At 45.8% G+C, this 15658-nt stretch overlaps 1 non-coding gene across 1 annotated transcript; it reads right to left on the bottom strand.

Moving 5' to 3' along the window:
* Positions 1 to 11799: 11799 nt before the first annotated feature.
* On the bottom strand, positions 11800 to 11872 carry TRNAA-AGC (transfer RNA alanine (anticodon AGC)). Its single transcript has one exon. It is a non-coding gene; the product is annotated as a tRNA-Ala (tRNA).
* Positions 11873 to 15658: the final 3786 nt, after the last annotated feature.

Raw genomic sequence — 15658 nt, 5'->3', positions numbered from 1 at the left:
ATCTCTCGCTCTGAGATCCCCTTGTGGGTGGCAGCGGTATCCCCTGCCAATCGTAGAGGCCCCAGGGGCTCTTAACTTGGGAGCGTGGGTTGGCGACCACGGAGCCCTCAGCTGAGTCTCCTGGCATTGCTGCCATTTATTTGTGCCAGGCTCCTCACTTTCATCTATCCTATCCGACCTCCCTTGGTTCACTCTTATATCCCTAAACCGATGGTATTAGAGCATTCGAGGTAGTCTTTCATTCTCACGTCCTTTGTGGCCGTTGCATTTCTTTGGCCGAGAGAACATGTCTTAGCAGACAAAGTAGGGATTCCCATACTGCGAAAAACATAAAATTAAGCAATTTCCTCAAATTTGCCGAAAGTTGAAGGGCTGAAGGGCCCAGAAAGGTTTCAAATTGTGAGTCCTGGATAGCTCTATCAAACTAAGAAACAAATTTCGAAAATCACGTTCGGCCTAAACACAGTTCCAGAAAAATAACCTAAAATTACTTGTTTCTTTACTCCTTTTCTTTCTTTCTTTCTTTCTTTCTTAATCTGCTTACCCTCCAGGGTTGGTTTTTCCCTCGGACACAGCGAGGATCCCACCTCCATCGCTCAAGGGCAGTGTCTTGGAGCGTGAGACATTGGGTCGGAGAATACAACTGGGGAGGATGACCAGTACGTCGCCCAGGCTGCCTCACCTGCTATGCTGAACAGGGGCCTTGCGGGGGGATGGGAAGATTGGAAGTGATAGACAAGGAAGAGGGAAGGAAGCGGCCGTGGCCGTAAGTTATGTACCATCCCGGCATTTGCCTGGAGGAGAAGTGGGAAACCACGGAAAACCATTTCCAGGATGGCTGAGGTGGGAATCGAACCCAGTTGACCTCCCGAGGCTGAGTGGACCCCGTTCCAGCCCTCGTACCACTTTTCAAATGTCGTGGCATAGCCGGGAATGTAGTTATAAGGGCTTAAGTGAAACTCTGCATTGCCTCACATTAGCGCTCGTAGTAGTAGAAAAAGGCAAACTGCTAATCTAATCGAACAGATAACGATGATTGAGAAAAGGATTGCAATTTTTAGGAATAGATAAATAATATATTCTCATACATTATTATATTTTATTTACGTAAAATTCGTAGCTCATATTCCTAGGATGTTTTCAACAGTGAGTTGCTTGCCTGAAGGGCTAGAACTGTGGATTTTTCGAAGTGTCGGATTCCTTCCATTTTTTCTCTCTGATTAGTATTATATAGAGGATGGTTGCCTCTTAAAACAATAATCATCACCACCACCACTCTCGCTCTGAGACTGGATATTTGTGTAGTGTCAATATGCACCTCATCATGTAAGCACAACATTCTGCACTATCAGAAACACATCCCCCTGTGGGTGGGGGCGGTAGAATAACACCCACGGTATCCCCTGCCTGTCGTAAGAGGCGACTAAAAGGGGCCCCAGGGGCTCTGAAATTTGGGGCGTGGATTGGCGACCACGGGGCCCTTAGCTGAGTCCTGGCATTGCTTCCACTTACTTATGCCAGGCTCCTCACCTTCATCTATCCTATCCGACCTCCCTTGGTCAACTCTTGTTCTTTTCCGACCCCGAAGCTATTAGGTTTGCGAGGGCTAGGGAGTCTTTCATTTTCATGCCCTTCGCGGCCCTTGTCTTCCTTTGGCCGATACCTTCATTTTTCGAAGTGTCGGACCCCTTGCATTTTTTCCTTCTGATTAGTGTTATATAGAGGATGGTTGCCTAGTTGTACTTCCTCTTAAAACAATAATCACCACCACCACGTATCAGAAACACACAATACTAGACATATCACTATAGTAACGGTTTTTGTCAGGAAGGGCATTCGGTCGTGAAAGAGGGCCAAGTCCACAACTGCAACAAAATTCGCACCAAGGATCCTAGGCGGGGAGAATGGTGAAATCGAAAGTTATCGCAAATAAACTATTATGGATGACTGAATCAAACCAGTGTAAAGATTGTGGTGGCAGGGATTACTGCTGTAAGAGGAAGTACAACCGGGCAACCATCCTCAATAAAACACTAATCAGAGGGAAGAAATGGACGATGTCCGACACCTCGAAAAATGAAGGTATCGACAAAAGGAAGGGAAGGACCGCGAAGGGCTTGAAAATGAATGATTCCCTAGGCCTAGGAAACCTAGTACCATCGGGGTCGGAAAAGAACAAGATTTGTCCGAGAGAGGTCGGATAGGATAGATGAAAGGGAGAAGCGTGGCACAAGTAAGTGGAAGCAAAGCCATGACTCAGCTAAATGCCCCGTGGTCGCCAAACCACGCTCCCAAGGTAAGAGCTCCCGGGCCTTTTTTAATTGCACCTTACTACAGGCAGGGATATCATCGATGTCACTCCCCGCCTCCTCGGCAGCTAATGAGTCAGTATATGGAATCAGTTACTCTCCTGTGTACCGCTGGTCGATAGTAATTTTGCAAATTTGAAAGTGAAAAGCTCTGTATTTGACGGCACAATCAACCGGGTTTATTTTTTATATTTTGCTCTCTATGTTGGAATTTCATTCCTGCATATCCATTACCGAATAAATGCATTTTAATGAAAGGCTAATTCGATTTTTTAATATGAGGCGATGTATGAATTAAACAGAGAAAGAGAAAGGCAAACTAGGACATACTGTATATCTCTTGCCATTCAGATATTCCTGAATATCCGCAGAATGTTAGAATTAATCTATTCTCATAAGCGACTTAACAACACATAAAAATGGATCTCATCTCTAAGACATTACGGTGATAGTGATTGTATTTTAGAGGCAAGTACCACTAGACACAGCCTACTGTGTTTTCTTGATGGATACAGTACTTTTGCATCCATCTCTTGGCACAGGCCAGAGTAAAGTGTAGCTTCCACCGAAGTCCCAGTCAACATCCATGGTTGTGACAATATGAAAGTTGCTGGGGTATGGGTAGTGCTGAGTAATGACATTTAGAGCATGACTAGTGCATCTGAGTGTTATGAAAGGTGCTGCTCATAGGGTCAGTCGTACTGCAATAGTACTTTCTGACCCAGTGAGGAAAGCAATGGCAAACTACCTTATTCCTCATCTTGCCTAGTACGCCTCATTTTGGTGCTGCCATTGGTTTTAGGAGTTTCCTTATAACCGCATAACCTTTGGTGGTGCTATTTGAGGATCCAACCAGCCTCTGGGCTGATGACTTAACAGACACCACTAGACACCATTCAGTGTCATTACTGTAAAGGATCAGAGACACATAGTGGAATGTTCGTAAAATGACACATAATGAATTCGGACCACCGATGAGCTAATGTGATTATATAAAATGATGTCTGACGCACACGGTTACCCAAAGATACTCTTTCTGTTGTTGTTGTTGTTGTTGTTGTTGTTGTTGTTGTTGTTGTTATCTAAGTGATCAGTCGTTAAAACCCCCTGTGGGTGGTATGTATGTATGTTCACTCCTCAGCCCAAAGGCTTGCTGAATCCTCAACAGGTCCGCCATCAGCTGTCATAGATGGCCTAGGCATCACTGAAGAGGCGTACTAGGGAAAGTAGGAGTGAAGTAGTTTCCCGTTGCTTCCCTCACTGAGCCAGAAGTTCCTATTACATGTCAGTCTGCCAAGCTCACTGAATGCACCAACTGACCCTATAAGCAATATTTTCACACCATTCATAGCAGGGACTGGCTGCATCCCTGTGGGTGGGGGTGGCAGGAAAACAGCTGTATGCGTGACGTAGCCGCAGGGGCTAGTTAGATCACCCGCCTGTCATGCCACGTGCAGCTAGCCTGAACTCGTATGTTCCAGATTCAAGCGTCACACCTTCCGGAACATTCGATGGAGGAAAAATTTAAAACTCCTTAATAATTGGGGTAGCGACTTGATCAACATGTCATCATAAAGGGAATTACATAAACGTCGCAATGCTTGAATTTCAAGAAAATCCGTCGAGGGATTCAGGAGATAACCAGCTTCACGGCATATGTGACGTAGATGTCCCAAACCAAATATAAGGAGGGCTCCATATAGCCTGATATCTCAGTCAGTCAGTGACAGTCGAGTAGTCAACGTGGCCCTGTTCGCTGCCAGTATCGTCGGAAACTATCTTCGTGTGGTTATAGTCTCACTGAGGAACTCTGAATTTTTCTGAGTCTTTATAAATGGGATTTTAACTTTTCGCCACTGATTGTTCAAAGACTTGTAATCTTTACCAGTGATGGACTTTAATTTTTTTCCAGTGATTATATTTAACAGTGATGGACTCTAACTTTTCGCCAGTAATTATCCAAAGACTTGTAATATTTACCAGTGTTGGACTTTAACTTTTCGCCAGTGATTATTCAAAGACTTGTAATATTCACGAGTGATGAACTCTAAATTTATTCGAAGTTTCCATGAGCATAGACTTGTGATCTTTGCCAGTGATTACTTGAAGACTTGTAATTTTTTCATTGATGAACTATAACATCATTGAAAGTCTTCATGACCACGGACTTGTCACTTCCATGAGTGTTAAAAGGTGGATTCTTGAAAGTCTTTATGAACTTTGTCTCGTGATTTTACTAGTGGTGAGAAAACTCATTACTCAAGGTTTTCATGAACTTTGATTCATTCTGCGAGTGACGAAGAGTACATTTACGGAGTTTGCATTGATTCTACCAACCTCATTGTACTTGGGTAATGTGATTACCCTCAACATCGTCAGGAACCAGCGGAGGTCATCACGAGCATCGGGAACTTGAGGCGTATTCCATGCAACCAACCTGAATGGTCCGTCCGCATCTTGATGGAGTACTTGGGCATCTTCTGGAACGTGTTCCAGCCGGTGCGGCCTGGTGAGCTGAAGACCCGGGCCATTTAAAGGGCAATGTGGAAGACAACCCCTATCTACCATGAGGTGATGTGCAATTTAACATGCATTATATGAATAAAATCTCGTCAAATCAGATTCAAATTTTTCTTGTAGATAGGACCCTGCCTCCTGTACCAAGCCCTAGCTATTATTCATCCAGTTTAGCCCTGAGAACTATTCCATGCTTGCGTTGAAAATAAATCTTAAAGTCGGGCTCTTTTACTGGTACAATATATACATAACACATATCACACTATCAACCACTACAGACATACAGCGATAAATTCATTCCTCTACACACAGGCTTGGTGTCAGAATGGGCATCCACCCATAAATCAAAGACTAATCCTCACGTGTGACACAGTTCACACCCGCAAATTCAGCAGGGTATGGGACATGTGGAAGATGGAGAATATTTTTTAAATATCCCTCTAACTCATGTAAATAATAACAATCCATTGCTTTAGAAATCGTGAACAGAAATTTAGATTTGACGCCATTTTGGCTACCTGTACGTCAATTTCGATGTTCCATTTCACTTCAACAGATGGCTGAAAACCAGCTTTCTGTTGCGTGATCTATGACTGAGTTTGAAGTAATTTGTCCGATAAACAAATTTGTCTCCGGAGTTCTTTCACATTCCGGCATGAAGTTTAGAATGGATGTTTTTTGACCTTTCTAAAATCAGATTATCTCTCTGGGTTTGAACCTGCGATCTGATGTAGGTTTTCTGTGACGATGTAACAGGAGAGGGCTATGAATGGGAAAGTAACGTCCATAGTACTTCCTGACAAAAAGTAACCGAGTAAGAGCTCGACCGAAAGGAAGCGGCACATTGTGATTTGTAAAGCCGGGCTGAGTGGCTCAGACGGTTAAGGCGCTGGCCTTCTAACCCCAACTTGGCAGGTTCGATCCTGGCTCAGTCCGGTGGTATTTGAAGGTGCTCAGATACGACAGCCTCGTGTCAGTAGATTTACTGGCACGTAAAAGAACTCCTGCGGGACTAAATTCCGGCACCTCGGCGTCTCCGAAGACCGTAGAAGTAGTTAGTGGGACGTAAAGCAAATAACATTATTATTAGTGATTTGTAAACACGTGGTGTACGGGAATTTTCATATTAATGTGAGTAGCTGCCAACCACTAAGGCCCGGGTTTGCTTTCCGGCTCTGCCACGAAATTTGAAAAGTGGCATGAGGGCTGTACAGGGGTCCCCTCAGCCTCGGAAGGTCAACTGAGTAGAGAGGGATTCGATTCCCTCCTCACCCATCCTCGAAGTGGTTTTCTGTGGTTTCCCACTTCTCCAGGATGGTACCTACGACCGCTTCCTTCCCTCTTCCTTGTCTATCCCTTCCAAACTTCCCATTCCCCATAAGGCCCCTGTTCAGCATAGCACGTGAGGCCGCATGGGTGAGGTACTGGTCCTCTTCCTGAGATGTATCCCGCGACCAAATGTCTCACGTTCCAGGACACTGTCCTTGAGGTGGTAGAGTTGCGATCCCTCGCTGAATCCGAGGGAAAAGCTAAACCTGAAGTAAGAAGAAGAAGAAGAAGAAGAATACGACATAATGAAGGTTTTAAAGGGCATGTCAGTGACGTTCAACAGTTCTGCTGGGTTTGTGTACAAAAATCTGGTACATAAAGCGATGGTATTTCATTTGAAGTCTTAGAAGTTCTAATTCAGGACCAATCATACGGAAATGTAATGAAATGATAAATCTCGCCGATAGACTAAGGTTACATTTACAATCGTTCAATATATACATTTTTTTTTTGCTAGGGGCTTTACGTCGCACCGACACAGATAGGTCTTATGGCGACGATGGGATAGGAAAGGCCTAGGAGTTGGAAGGAAGCGGCCGTGGCCTTAATTAAGGTACAGTCCCAGCATTTGCCTGGTGTGAAAATAGGAAACCACGGAAAACCATTTTCAGGGCTGCCGATAGTGGGATTCGAACCTACTATCTCCCGGATGCAAGCTCACAGCCGCGCGCCTCTACGCGCACGGCCAACTCGCCCGGTATATACAATTTTAACATTAATTGTTATCTTCTTCTCCATCATCTGTTTGCCTTCCAGGGTCGGTTTTTCCCTCGACTCAGCCTCAAGGGCGGTGTCCTGGAGCTTCAGACTTTGAGTCGGGGATAAAACTGGGGAGGATGACCAGTACCTCGCCCAGGCGGCCTCAACTGCTATGATGAACAGGGGCCTTGCTGGGGGATGGGAAGAGTGGAAGGGATAGACAAGGAAGAGGGAAGGAAAAGGGCGTGGCCTTAAGTTAGACACCATCCCAGTATTAGCCTGGAGGAGAAGTGGGAAACCACGGAAAACCACTTCCAGGATGGCTGAGGAGGGAATCGAACCCTCCTCTACTTAGTTGACCTCCCGAGGCTGAGTGTACCCCGTTCCAGCCCTCGTACCACTTTTTAAATTTCGTGGCAGAGCCGGGAATCGGACCCGTGCCTCCAGGGGTGGCAGTTAATCACACTAACTACTACACCACAGAGGCGGATAGTAATTGTTATACTCCATTTAATAATCACTATAATACCCTTGATTCTATTTGTCGGTGATTGGTTCCACCGTTTTCGAAGACGTCGAGGTGCCAGAATTTTGACCCGTCTGAGACAGTCGGCTAGTATGTACGCCATTTCGACATTCCGGAATGTTTTTCTTCTTTTTTACATTTTAGACTAATTATGTAAAAGTTCCTGGAGGCGCCGGGTACCGATCGCGGTATCTCTGACATGCTAAGCGAGCGCTCTACCATCTGAGCTACGCCCCCAGTACAGCAGCAAACTTTGTCAAGTCTATTTTTCTCATCGCCGTCTACTATGTCTGCGCTAATACGCCTTCTCATTCGCCCAGTCACACATGTAAACGAGCGAACACGGCGTAGTTACCAGTTCAGGCGCTTGGAGCGCTGAGAAGCTGGGATTAGTCTGCTTGACGAGACACGCTCAGTGATCATTGCTAAGAGTGCTGGTATAATTTGAGCCTATGTTTACCTTATTTGGATTGTTTCTTTGGTCGTGAACCGTCTTAATGTGTATGTACATAATATCGTTTACTGGTGTGTGCTTTAATGTAAGATGAAAAGCAGATCGGGAAGTGAGATTTCGTTTCATGAATTTCCTCTCGACGAGCAACAACGTCATAAATTGCTAAATGTTTTTTCAAGAAAGGATTTCTCGACGAATTTCAATTCGAGATCATCGAAACGATATGATTGCCACACCGAATAAATCAACACTTTCATGCTACGTAGGACATAATTATGAACTGCGAGACTGGAATAACACTCTTACTAAAAGAGCGCCTCTTAGCAGAAAGTCCGTGCCTAACTGAATTTAATTGTTGGTAGTCCATCGAACAGCAGATGTTATATGACACGAAACTCAACACCTTCTTTCAACAGAAAGACGCTTAACTCCATGTTGAGCGAATAAAAACTACTCTAGATGTCTGTCATGCAAGTGAAAGTAGAAATCGAATTACCCTAGTCAATAACCTTTTCTGTTTTATCATTTCTGCTGTGACTACAAAATAAAGGTTACAGCAACATTTTTCTTCTTCAAGAAGCTTTTAGGCACAGAGCTACATACTTTAACACTGAAAACAATAAAGGAAGTGGAAGCTTGCGGTTTTTTCGTGTTGCGCATTGTGAGTGACAATCTTAAGACTAATGTTAGCAGGATAAGAAGAATGTCTTCTTCAGAACACATTAAACCGAAGATCTGTCATCCTGTTGATAGTGAAATGCCTCTTCTTGCTTTCGACAATGGCACATTCTGTCAAGTAAGAAATTATTCACTAAAAAAAGTTATATTTGATGGTTCCCAGGATATAAACGGTAATTTCATCAATAAACTGTATCAGATGCAATCAGATGAAACTGTGAAACCGGTCCATTTTTCATACATGCACAACCATCGAGTCGTCTAAGTTTAAGAAAATGAATATGTGACGCGCAAAAGATATTTTCGTGGCTGAAGTAATAACAGCCCTAGAATATTTCAAAGGCCATTCGTATACAGATATGTAGGCACCACTGTCAAATACATGTTATTGATAAAAAGTTGATTCGACATACGTGTTAGTAAAACAAATGTAGCAACATTGCAGCCGGACAGGATGCTTGATTCTTTTGACAAGACCAAGGTGTTCAACAGTGCTAATGGACTTGATTTATAAAAGATGTTAAAACAGCAGGCTGCAGTACCCATCTTATTTGCCACTGTGGATTTTGAAAGTTATTCATGATTTAGCATTGAAAGCACAACCATTTGTGCATAAAAATCCTGTTGCGTCTATGAGTGACTATTTAGGCTAGTGCCCTGTGTTGCGTGATTTTTGTCACTTCAGTTATCATGAAATCGGACATTCATAGTTATTGAGTGAAGTTATTTGCGAGTGTGCTATTCCTGTATTCTTAAATAACATAGCCACATAAATAACATAGATCTTTGAATGATTTGAACGCGAGAACGCGAAACATTTAAACAGAAAAGTGTGTGAAATTATTTATTTTCTACAGTATTTACTACCGTTAACATTATTTTGTAAGGTTTTTCCGCTGCAGAGGGGTACGTTATTCACTGAATTTCTTTATTAAACTGTAAGGTGTGATTAAGATATATTTATTGAGTGAGTGACTATACATTAGAACAGAAATATACAAAACACTTAACGTGTGCTGCAATGCACAATAGTGTTTCAATGCCAGCGAAGCAGCGCTCGGTGGTAAAAATAGGAACTAGACCCATATCCTCGTATTGCTGTATTGGGAAGGCGTATTAGCTCAGTCATACTAGAGGGCAATGGTTTTTCTAGACATGTTTACATATGTCTCCCAGATGGAGCGGAGTGTTGTTGCGTCAAACTCGCCGAGTGGGTGTGTCCCGCTGTGGTTGTAACGACTGGAACTCTGAAGCCAAAGACCTCACGTGCTTTGAAGGAATGAAACACAGTACGTTTTTTTTTTCAACTGCTACTCATTGTAAGCTAAAGTTTCAGATATGAGATCTGTGTCGCGTATTCAACTCGCTCCGGAATAATAATAATAATGTCCGCCTCTGGTGCAGTGGTTAGTGTGATTAGCTGCCACCCCCGCAGGTCCGGCTTGGATTCCCGGCTCTACCACGATATTTGAAACGTGGTACGATGACTGGAATGGGGTGCACTCAGCTTCGGGTGGGTCAACTGAGTGGACGGGGTTCAAATCCCGCCTCAGCCATCCTCGAAGTCGTTGTCCGTGGTTTCCTACTTCTTCTCCTGGCAAATGCCGGGATGATATCTAACATAACACTACGGCCGCTTCCTTCCGTCTTTCTTGCCTATCCCTTCCAGTCTTCCCGTCCCCTACAAGGTCCCTGTTCAGCATAGCAGGTGAGGTCACATGGGCGAGGTACTGGTCTTCCTGCCCAATTGTATTCCCCGACCCAAAGTCTCATGCTCCACGACACTGCCCTAGATTCGGTAGAGGTTGAATCCCCCGCTGAGTCCGAGGAAATAAAACAACCCTGGACGATAAGCGCATAAATAAATAAATAAATAAATAAATAAATAATACCGAGCAAGATGATGTGCAGTTTAGCTCATGTAGCTGTCAGCTTTCATTAGGGAGGTGGTGGATTCGAACATCAGCGTCGGCACCCTGAAAATGGTTTTATATTGTTTCCCATTTTTATACCTTCACGGCTGTTTCCTTCCCAATTCTAGCCCTTTCCCGTCATTGCGTCGCCAGTAACTGTTATATGCCGTTTAATGATCACAATGTCATTGATTCTATGTCTCCGTGAGTAGCTCCACAATTTTCGAATACGTCGAGGTGCCACAGGTTTGACCCATCTTAGACACTCGGCTAGGATATACGCCATTTCGACACTCCAGGTCATTGCTCTTGAGGCCGGTAGAAGTGGGATTCCTCGGTGAGTCTTCGGGAAAAGCCGAAGAAGAAAGAAAGTCAAGTGAGGCCTCATTGACTTCCTCCTTCAAACAAGACCCCATAGCCCAGTGTCCTGGAGTGTGAGACATCGGGTCGGAGGGATACAACTGTGAAGGAGGATCGGTGCCTCGCCCAGGCACCCTCACCTGCTATGCTGAACAGGGGCCTTGTTGGGAAATGGGAAGATTGGAAGGGACAGGCAAGGGATAGGTAAGATAGCGGTCGTGGTCGTGAACAGGGTCAGGGGCCTTGCGGGGGGATGGGATGATTGGAAGGGTTAGACAAGGAAGGGGGAAGGAAGCGGCCGTGGCCTTAAGTTAGGTACCATCCCGGCATTTGCCTGGAGGAGAAGTGGGGAAACCACGGAAAACCACTTCCAGGATGGCTGAGGTGGGAATCGAACCCACCTCTACTCAGCTGAACTCGCTAGGCTGAGTGGACCACGTTCCAGCCTTCGTACCACTTTTCAAATTTCGTGGCAGAGCGGGAAATCTAGCCAGGGCTTCCGGGGGAGAGACAGGTAATCTATGTCTCTGTGAGTAGCTTCACAACTTTCGTAGAGGTCGAGGTGCCAGAAGTTTGTCCCGTCTTAAACACTCGGCTAGGATATACGCCATTTCGACATTCGCGGGTGTATTGATTGTGCGTATTTCTCTGGGATTCAGAAATATGTCAACATTAGCTCTTCATCCACTTTTTCACGATTTAGATTAATTATGTAAAGACGGGGCGAGTTAGCCTTGCGGTTAGGGGCGCGCGGTTGCGAGCTTGGGTCCGGGAGATAATGGGTTCGAATCCCACTGTCGGCAGCCCTGAAGATGTTTTTCCGTGATTTCCCATTTTCACACCAGACAAATGCTGGGCCTGTACCTTAATTAAGGCCACGGCCACTTCCATCCAACTCCTAGCCCTTTCCTATCCCATCGCCGCCATAAGACCTACATCTGTGTCGGTGCAACGTAAAGGCACCAGCAAAAAAAAAAAAAAAAAAAAAAACAATTATGGAAAGGTAAAAATGTCTGGAGGCGCCGGGTATCGATCCCGGTACCTCTCACATGCTAAGCGAGCGCTCTACCATCTGAGCTACGCCCCCAGTACAGTAACGAAGTTTGTCAAGTATGTTTTTCTGGACATGTTTACAAATTTCTCCCAGATGGAGCGGAGTAGTGTTGCGTTAAACTCGCCAAGTGGGTGTGTCCCGCTGTGGTTGTAACGACTGGAACTCTGAAGCCAAAGACTTCACGTGTTTTGAAGGAGTGAAATGCAGTATGTCCGCCTCTGTGGTGTAGTGGTTAGTGTGAATAGCTGCCACCCCCGGAGGCCCAGGTTCGATTCCCGGCTCTGCCACGAAATTTGAAAAGTGGTACGAGGGCTGGAACGGGATCCATTCAGCCTCGCGAGTTCAGCTGAGTAGAGGTGGGTTCGATTCCCACCTCAGCCATCCTGGAAGTGGTTTTCCGTGGTTTCCCCACTTCTCCTCCAGGCAAATGCCGGGATGGTACCTAACTTAAGGCCACGGCCTCTTCCTTCCCCCTTCCTTGTCTAACCCTTCCAATCATCCCATCCCCCCGCAAGGCCCCTGACCCTGTTCAGCATAGCAGGTGAGGCCGCCGGGGCGAGGTACTGGTCGCCCTCCTCAGTTGTACAATTCGACCCAGAGTCTGAAGCTCCAAGACACTGCCCTTGAGATGGTAGAGGTGGGATCTTTCGCTGAGTCCGAGGGAAAAGCCAAACCTGGATGGTTAACAGATAAAGAAAGAAAGAAAGAAATGTTCAGTTTTCTTTTTCAATCACTACTCATTGTAAGGTAATCTAAACTTGTAGGTATGAGATCTGTGTCGCGTATTCAACTCGCTCGGTAATAAAGGTAATACCGAGCAAGTGGCTGTGCGGGAACAAGCAAGAAAAGTGTGACCCTAAACCCATCTCCTTACCTCCCATAATTCTCCGATTTTCCCAATTCCTCTCCCCCCGCCCCCTCTGCAACGCAAGCAGTTATAAAACATAAAACCAAATAGGCCCGCCTTTGTGGTGTAGTGGTTAGCGTGATTAGCTGCCACCCCCGAAGACCCGGGTTCGATTCTCGGCTCTGCCATGGAATTTGGAAAGTGGTACGAGGGCTGTTCAGAGGTCAACTGAGTAGAGGTTTGTTCGATTCCCATCTCATCCATCCTCGAAGTGGTTTTCCTTGACTTCCCACTTCTCCTCCAGGCAAATGCCAGGCTGTCCATTCCAATCTTCCCATCCCTGTTCAGCGTAGCAGGTGGAGCCGCCTGGGAGAGGTACTGATCCTCCTCCCCGGTTGTATCCCCGACCCAAAATCTCACGCTCGAGGACATGGCCCTTGAGGTGGTAGGGGGTGGTATTCCTCGGTGAGTCCTTGGGAAAAGCCGAAGAAGGAAGAAAGCCAAGTAAGGCCTCGTCGAGGGACCTTCATGGCCTGTACGAAGATTGCTTTGCTTTGCTATATATAGAACACATTCTCTGTAATCATGTAACCTATGGAAATATCCCTGTTCGTTCGTTCGTTCGTTCGGAATCCTTTTATCCTCCAGGGTCGGTTTTTCCCTCGGACTCAGCAAAGGATCCTACCACTACCGCCTCAAGGGCAGTGTCCTGGAGCTTCAGACTCTTTGTCTGGGGATACAACTGGGGAGGATGGCCAGTAACTCGCCCAGGCGGCCTCACCTGCTATGTTGAACAGGAGCCTTGTGGGGGATGGGAAGTTTAGAAGGGATAGACAAGGAAGAGGGAAGGAAGCGTCCGTGGCCTTAAGTTAGGTACCATTCCCGGCATTTGCCTGGAGGAGAAGTGGGAAACCACGGAAAACCACTTCCAGGATGGCTGAGGCGGGAATCGAACCCTCCTCTACTCAGTTGACCTCCCGAGGCTGAGTGGACCCCGTTCCAGCCCTCGTACCACTTTTCAAATTTCGTGGCAGAGCCGGGAATCGAACCCGGGCCTCCGGGGGTGGCAGCTAATCACACTAACCACTACACCACAGAGGTGGACATCCCTGTACAAATTTTATTCATAATATCCACTGTAAATACTTTCTGTACACTTAAGATTATGTAAAAATTCGATTCACAACCCATTGTAATTACTCCATGTAACCATTAGACTATGTAAAATATTATAGTTTGCTGTAGCTGTAAATAATATCAATAAACCCCGTTCACTGAAAAAACCCACCTGTAATCCGCACCAAACTGTCAACACAACATGAAACAGTGTAAATGGTAATACAAATGGACACACAGTAAATTGTAAACTAGAAAATTGTAACTGAAAAATGCAATGGAAATAGTGTAAAATGGAAATTGGAAAATTGTAACTATAAATTGTAACAAAAATGGAAACGGTGTAAATTGAAAACAAAAATTGCAACAGAAAATTGTAAAGATTCTGGTGAATTTTGTAACTATAAATAGAAAAACTGGAAAAATCAATAAAGCACTTAGCCACCAGGCCGAAACCCCCACCCAGCTCCTTCAGCGAATCAAACCTCTCTACCCATCATCTAACTCCTTCAAATCTCCATCATCATCATCACCATCATCTGTTTACCCTCCAGGTTCGGTTTTTCCCTCGGACTTGGCGAGGGATCCCACCTCTACCGCCTCATAGGCAGTGTCCTGGAGCTTCAGACTCTTGGTCGGGGGATACAACTGGGGAGTATGACCAGTACTTCGCCCAGGCGGCCTCACCTGCTATGCTGAACAGGGGCCTTGTGGAGGGATGGGAAGATTGGAGGGGATAGGCAAGGAAGAGGGAAGGAAGCGGCTGTGGCCTTAAGATAGGTACCATCCCGGCATTCGCCTGGAGGAGAAGTGGGAAACCACGGAAAACCACTTCCAAGATGGCTGAGGTGGGAATCGAACCCACCTCTACTCAGTTGACCTCCCGAGGCTGAGTGGACCCCGTTCCAGCCCTCGTACCACTTTTCAAATTTCGTGGCAGAGCCGGGAATCGAACCCGGGCCTCCGGACGTGGCAGCTAATCACGCTAACCACTACACCACAGAGGCGGCTTCAAATCTCCAAACCCGTCGAATCTTTTGGCCAGAGAGAAGGCGTTACCTTCTAGTTGGCCCGCTCCTCCCATTTAGGGAGGGGAATGAAAACATTTCTTAGGTAGTGATGGGACATTCGATTCATTTTACTGAATCGATTCATTTGATTCCGTTCACGTTACTGAATCGATGTCCGCCTCGTTGGCTGAATGGTCAGCGTAGTGGCCTTCGGTTCAGAGGGTCCCGGGATCGCTTCTCGGCCGGGTCGGGGATTTTAACCTTCATTGGTTAATTCCAATCGCACGGGGGCTGGGTGTTTGTGCTGTCCCCAACATCCCTGCAACTCCCACACCACACATAACACTATCCTCCACCACAATAACACGCAGTTACCAACACATGGCAGATGCCGCCCACCCTCATCGGAGGGTCTGCCTTACAAGGGTTGCACTCGGCTAGAAATAGCCACATGAAATTATTATTATTATTACTGAATCGATACAGTGATCCGATTCACGGCACATTAGTCACCGCTCCTACTGCATCTGTGTAGTATGTACTGGTAAGACAGCAGCAACAGCATTCAGTACTCGCTGCTGCCATCTGGTCTTCATACTATGAACTCCATTCTTAGAAAAAAATTCTAGTCACTCTAATACATCGAAGATTTCCGGCAACGCAAGATGTAGGAAGGTAGCAGCCATGGCCTTGATTAAGGTACAGCTCCAGCATTTCCTGGTGTGAAAATGGGGAATTTACGGAAAACCATCTTAACGGCTGCCGACTGTGGGATTCGAACCCACCATCCCCCGAATGCAAGTGCATAGCTACGCGATACTAACCGCACGTCCAACTCGCTCAGTC

This window comes from Anabrus simplex, chromosome 4 (genome assembly GCF_040414725.1).
Source record: "Anabrus simplex isolate iqAnaSimp1 chromosome 4, ASM4041472v1, whole genome shotgun sequence".
In the NCBI taxonomy this organism is placed as follows: Eukaryota; Metazoa; Arthropoda; class Insecta; order Orthoptera; family Tettigoniidae; genus Anabrus; species Anabrus simplex.
The sequence above is the reverse complement of the archived record's forward strand: the minus strand, read 5'-3'. Positions and strand labels throughout refer to the sequence as shown.